A 7,382-nucleotide genomic window follows, 5' to 3' on the forward strand; every position below is an offset into this window, starting at 1 on the left:
GAGGCATAAATGCCCTTGAGAGACCCCTGAATACTGACAAAAACATTTTTACTTTATTGTCTGAGGACCCGGAGCATTATATTTTTTAATTTGGGGTGGCTTTTTTCTCTATAATAATGCTTTTTAAAATGCTGGTCCTTTATGATGGGTTAAGAGAACTGAAGGCTACAGATGGGCGGATGATTTTGTTTTTATCATAACTGATATATATGTCAGTTCCTTGGTTTGTTCCATTCTGCCATGTGGGTCCATTTTATGGATGGAAGGGCAGGATGTACATAATTTCAACAAATAATAATAACATTTGATTTATATACCTCCCTTCAGGACAACTTAATGCCCACTCAGAGCAGTTTACAAAGTATGTTATTTTTTAAAAAAATTTTTTTTTATTGGATTAGATATCATTAAATTGTACATTACAATCAGTTTCCTTTAATTTTTCCAATTCTAACCCCCTCCCTTTCCCCCCCTTTTGTTGACTTCCAACAGTTTTCCAACCCCTTGTCCCTTTTCCCTTACTCATTTCAAATTTATTCTATTTATCAAACGTAAACTTTCACTTTCTTCTAAGCTTATCTATATAACACAGTGCTCCTTCTGTCTTCCTACTTACTTTAACAACTAAATAATGCATAACTAAATAATACATTCTTGGCATATTTTCTTCTAATAATAATCATTTAGCTAATTTTGGTACTCTATACTCTATTTTATAATCTCATCTTCAATATGGGACAAACAATTTATCCCTCATTTAGCATAATTTTAGATACTTCTATAAACAGTACATTCAATATAAGTCAACCAATTTAACTTATACTCTATATATTACTTTTTCTACATATCTTATCTTCGTACTGCTTTAATTATATAATTATATAATTCTTCCATTATGCAACTATCCACCAAAAATAGTCGACCAATTTGACCCATATATACCTCCAAACTAAGTCAATCAATTTAATACATGATCTATACATTAATATATATTTTCCCACCTTGCTTAAATTTCTTCATTGCAATTATAAAATTATCTCCATTATACAATTATTGCCAAAAATGAAATTAATTAGTTTCTATCCTTATAGTTAGTTAATTTCTATCATTATAATTCTTATAATAACACCTATAATACTTAATGCTATATATAATAGTCTAATAAAATAGTTGCTTAGAAATTCTCACTTATCTCTCCGCCCCCCGGTAAAGTCACCTCCCTCTACTTTTATTGTATTTCAGTAATTTTCAAACTGCCACAGTTCTCCTCCCACCTCCCATTTTTTCACTAAATATTGTTTCAGCTTCTCCCAATCTGTGTTAAACTGTCCTGGAACAAGGTCTCTCAGTTTCCTTGTCATTTTGTCCATTTCCGCCATGTACAGCAATTTATAAATCCAGTCCTCAATAGTTGGCACTTCTTGCACTTTCCACTTTTGCGCATACAAAAGTCTAGCCGCTGCTGTCATGTAAAATAGCAATGTCCTATATTGTGCTGGAATGTCCTCCATTCCCAAGTTCAGTAGCAGGAGTTCTGGGTTCTTATTAACTTGAAATTGTAAAATCTCGCTTATTACTCTTATTATTTCCCCCCAGTACTGCCTAGCTACCTCACAAGTCCACCACATATGATACAAAGAACCCTCATGCTTTTTACATTTCCAGCATTTATTAGACGTGTTCAGATTCCCTAGCGCAATTTTCTTTGGTGTCATATACCAACGATAAATCATTTTGTAGACATTCTCTTTGATATTGGTGCATGTCGTGATCTTCAATGTATTTTTCCACAAGTATTCCCATGCCTCCATTGTTATTTCCTTATTAAAGTTTATAGCCCACTTCACCATTTGCACTTTAACTGTTTCATCTTCAGTATACCATTTCAACAGCACTTTATATACCTTAGAGATTTCCTTTTTGTCCTCTTGTAAAAGTGCCTGTTCTAATTCCGAATTCTCCATTCTTATCCCTCCCTTCGCACAGTCCGAATTATAAAGATCTCTGATCTGTCTATACTGAAACCAATCGTAACTTGGAGACAACTCGTCCTGCGTCTTTATTTTGGGTTTAGAAAATTCCATTCGGGTTATCTCCTTATATGTTAAACACTGTTGTTCATTATCGACAGTTCTCGGATCTATTACTTCATATGGAACCACCCATGAGGGGATTCCATCTTGTAGGTAATTTCTGTACTTCTTCCAAGTTGTGAATAGGCTTCTCCGAATATAATGATGTAAGAACATAGAGTCCGCTTTTACTTTATCATACCATAAGTATGCATGCCATCCGAATATTTTTTTATATCCTTCTAAGGCCAGTAATTTCCGTTTTTTCAGCGTCATCCAATCTTTCAACCACACTAAACAAACTGCGTCATGATAAAGTCTTAGGTTGGGCAGTTGCATTCCGCCTCTTCCTTTTGCATCTTGTAACACTTTCATTTTCACTCGAGGCTTTTTGCCTGCCCAAACAAAATCTGATATTTTCCTCTGCCATTTTTCAAACTGCTTAGAGTCTCGGATAATTGGTATTGTCTGTAACAGAAACATCACTCTTGGCAGCACATTCATCTTAATTACTGCAATTCTTCCCAACCATGACAAGTTCAGTCTATTCCATTTAATCAAGTCTTGCTCTATCTGAGTCCACAATTTCTCATAGTTGTTTTTAAATAAATCTATATTCTTTGCAGTCAGTTCAATTCCCAGATATTTCACCTTACTTGTTACTTCGCAGTCTGTTATTTCCATTAATAGTTGTTGCTTTTGTTTAGTCATATTTTTACATAGTATCTTTGACTTCTTTTTGTTTACATAAAATCCTGCCAAATCTCCAAATTCCTTAATGTATGTAATGTAAAGTATGTTATTATCATCTCCACAACAATCACCCTTTGAGGTGGGTGGGGCTGAGAGAGCTCTGGAAGAGCTGAGACTGACCCAAGGTCATCCAGCTGGTTTCAAATGGAGGAGTGGGGAATCAAACCTGGTTCTCCAGATTAGAGTCCTGCTGCTCTTAACCACTATACCAAACTGGTTAATTTTACTGTGGTGAAAATAGCACTTGGACAACCACACATCTGTGCCCAGAAGTACATAAGAAAACAGTGATGCACTTACCTGTAATTGTTGTTCGTCGAGTGTTCTCTGTGCAGCTACACATTGGGACTGTGCTTGCACAGGCCTGCTCCAGAGAAAGATTTTTCTAGCTCTAGAGCTCCTGAGGGGGCGGATCTGCCAGTCTGCGCATGCGTGGTGTTTCCTGCCCGGTCGCGCTGTGACGCGGATCGCCCCCTCATCCCTCAGTTCTCCCTTGCTGCCTGAGGACCATTCAATTATACTACCGAGAGTCCTAATTTCTGTTCAGGTCTCTCACATTTAATTTCGTCCTCACATTGGGGAAGGAGGGAGGGAATGTGTCTATGCACAGAGAACACTCGACAAACAATAGTTACAGGTAAGTGTAACACAGTTTTTATCTTCGTGTCTCTGTGCAGCCCCACATTGGGAGTATAACAAGCTGCTCACCAATGGGGGCGGGTGTGAGGACAATCATGAGAATAATGACTGTAGTAGTGCTGTCCCCACAGCTGCCTGTGCTCTGGAATTTGTATCAACGGCATAGTGCTTGATGAAGGTGTCATCCGACAACCACGTAGCTGCCTGGCAGATGTCTCAGAGGGACATGCCACGAAGGAAGGCTGCTGAGGAGGACTGAGCTCTTGTAGAGTGTGCTCTCACTGATTTTGGGCATGGGATTTCTGCCTGGGAATAACAATGCCGAATAGCTGCCACTATCCACCTGGAAATGGATTGATTGGAAGCTGGGGAACCCTTATGCGTGCCCGCGTAACAGATAAACAGTGACTTCGAACGTCTGAATGCTCTTATCCAGTTCAAATAATACAATAAAGCCCATTTCACATCTCGGGTGTGCAGTGTTCTCTCTGATTCAGTAGAAGGGTTTGGGAAGAAAACTGGAAGGGACAATCTTTGGCCTAAGTGGAATTTAGAGACCACCTTCGGGAGAAAAAGGCGGCTCGGATGGAGCACCACCTTTCGCACAAAGAATTGTAAGAAAGGCGGGTCCATCCGCAGGGCTCCCAACTCCCCTACCCTCCTTAGAGAGGTAACAGCCACCAGAAATGCAACCTTCCAGGATAATAAGGCAACTGTGCACTGTGATAATTATTCAAATGTTGGCAGCATGAGCTGGGCTAGTTCCAAGGATAAGCTCCGTTGGGGAACAGGGGTGGGAATGTGGGAATAACCCCCTTCAAGAATTGTTTAGCCACCTAATGGGAGAAAAGAGTTCTACCGTCCACATGCTCGTGAAAGGCAGAGATAGCTTCCAGATGCACCTTGATCGATGCCACTGACAGACCCCTATGTAACAATGTAAGGAGATAATCTAAAACCGTGGGAATGGGACAAGTGAATGGGGACTTTCCCCTTTCCAATGCCCAGTTAGAAAACTTGTTCCATTTGATCTCATAGGACACTCTGGTGGAAGGTTTCTTAGCACTCAGAAAGATTTATGCTACTTCACTAGAGAATGAGTACATCAGGGGTTCAGCAGCCAAGCTGACAGGTTGAGAGCCGCTGGGTTGTGGTGCAGCACATCGCCCCTGTAAAGCAAATCCAGGGCAGGTGGGAGTGGGTGGTACCGACCACTAGCCATGCTCCATAAGAGTGGGAACCAGTTCCTGCGAGGCCAGCAGGATGCAATGAGGATGCAGTGTATGTGGTAATGCCTTATCCTGCAGAGGACCTGTGGTAACAAGGGGATTGGCAGGAAGACATAAAAAAGCCCCCTGTCCCAGGGGTTCTGAAATGCATCTCCAATTGAGCTGGGGTCCGCGCCCGCTTGGGAACAGAAACGCCTGATCTTGGCATTGTCCGACGTGGCAAAGAGGTCGATGTCTGGGTGACCCCATTCTGCAAAAATTGGCCTGATGTAAGTGTCCCATATTGACCACTCGTGGTGCAGATTGTAGATTCTGCTTAGAGTGTCCGCTCTCACGTTCAATGACCCTGCTATGTGTATCGCTTGTGGAAAAGTGTTGTTGCCAATGGCCCTTAGCTAAAGTCGTGTGGCCTCTGCGCAGAGGGTCAACGAAGTGGTTTCCCCGTTTGTTTACATAGTAGAGAGCAGTGGTACCTGTTTGAATCAGGATTCTCTTGTTGCGCACGATTCCTGCAGGACAAGTAAGTGAGTACTTTATGGCCCTCAATTCCAACACGTTAATGTGTAAACCAGCCTCAAACTGTGACCATGTTCCCTGGACAGAAGATTCACCTAAGTGGCCCCCCCACCCCATAAGGGAGGCATCAGTAGTGATTGTGAGTTCAGGAGGGTGAATCCCAAAGGGGATACCCGAACTCAGATTGGCCTCATCACCCCACCAGCGTAGTGATCTCAGTACAGCCCAGGGAATTGAAAAACATTTGGACTGGGAATCCATAATAGGGTTAAACCTCTTAATAAACCAATTTTGGAGGGGCCTCATAAAGAGGCGTGCCAAGGAAACAACAGATGTTGTAGCAGCCATAAGGCCTAAAAGCTTCTGGATAGACCTGGCCGACTGGAACCTCTTATTTTGAAAATGGTTCACTATGAAGCAGAGGGCCACTATCCTGTCCCTGGGAAGGAAGGCTCTACCCACTCTAGTGTCCAAGACGGCCCCGATAAATTGAACCGTCTGTGAAGGCTGTAGTGACTTCTTCCAGTTGATCAACAACTCCAGCCTTGAAAGGGTAAGTACTGTGATCTGAATGTCCTCTAAGAGTTGTTACCTGGAGAGTGCCACAAGTAACCAATCATCCAGGTACGGATATATATTACAGTTCTTGGACCTGAGAAAGGCTACTACCACCGCCATACACTTAGTAAACACCCGTGGGGCTGAGCAGCCCAAAGGGCAAGGCGGTGTATTGGAAAACCTCCCCATCGTAGGTGAAGTGCAGGTAATGTCTGTGGCTCTGATGTATGGCTATGTGAAAATAAGCGTCTTTCAGGTCCAAGACAGCAAACCAGGAATCACTCGTGAGATATTGAATGACACCAGATAAGGTCAACATGCGAAATTTTTCAGCTTTAATAAAGGCATTAAGCTTACGCAAATCCAGGATTGGTCTAACACCCCCATCCTTCTTATCAACTGTAAAGTAACTAGAGTAAAAACCCAAACTGGAATGATCTGGGGGAACCTGTTGAACCTGTTGAATGGCTACCTTACCCCCAACAGCTCAGTTATGGCTGCATGTAAAGATTGGGACAGGGTTCCAATATGTCTCCCAACGGGAGAGAGGAGGTTTTTGAACAAAATGTAAACGGTAGCCATACTTAACAATGGCTAACACCCAAGAATCATTAGTAACCTGCTCCCATTTGGAAGCAAATGGTGCTAGCCGATCCAAAAAGAAACTCTGCTGGGCTAAAGGACAGTCGGTCAGTCAGAAAACACGCTTTTGGCTCTGGTTCTGCTTTGGAGACTGAGACTGAGTCTGCTTGGATCTGGATCTATTGTATCTTCGCCCAGAGCCACATTGATATGGGGTGTAGCTCTTGTGGCCTGAGTAGGATGATACTGCTGGTAGGTATACCTCGAGCCTCTTTGGTAGTATTGTTGTCGTTCCTGCCCTCGATATTTGTGGTGCTGTTGAGTATACTGCTGAGGAGCAATGACCCCCCAACGACTTTGCAGTTTGACAATTGGTCTTCATTTGACTGAGGGACTCGTTCCGGCAGGCACCAGAGAAGATTGCTTCGATGAACCTGATTGTCTCGTTGGATCCAGGTTGGTTCCATGGGGTCTTGGAGTCGAAGAGGGCATCGGAACCAATGAGTCTTTCTGAATGCCCTGGGTTCCAGCGCTTGGCATAGGAACATCGGAACCAGTAGGTGGATCCGGCTCAGCGGATGACTCTGCTGCTGGCCTGTTGGATCCCGACAAGACCATCTTCCACAGGGCCACCTTTAGACGATATGCATGATCATTGCGAGCCTTGGAAGTAAAGCATTGGCAGCGCCTGCAAGCCGGGACATTGTGAGTCTCGCCCAAACAAAGCAAGCATAGGTGGCATTTGGGTGCTGCACTGAGCACATTTCTTGAATAAGGCCTTTTGAGGCACTGCCACCATCATAAGGGAAACAATAACTCACCAAATGTTGAAAACAACGAACACCTAACAGGTCTAAGAACTATAACTATACTAACAACAACTAACTATGAAAAACTATTTAGAAGGTAATAAAATGCAGGAGCTAGCTAGCGAACAACCTCTCTCTCAGGCAGCGAGAAGAGAACTGAGGGATGAAGGGGCGATCCGCATCACAGCGCGCTTGGGTGGGAAACGCCGCGCATGCGCAGACTG

This window comes from Eublepharis macularius, chromosome 13 (assembly GCF_028583425.1).
Source record: "Eublepharis macularius isolate TG4126 chromosome 13, MPM_Emac_v1.0, whole genome shotgun sequence".
Classification (NCBI taxonomy): domain Eukaryota; kingdom Metazoa; phylum Chordata; class Lepidosauria; order Squamata; family Eublepharidae; genus Eublepharis; species Eublepharis macularius.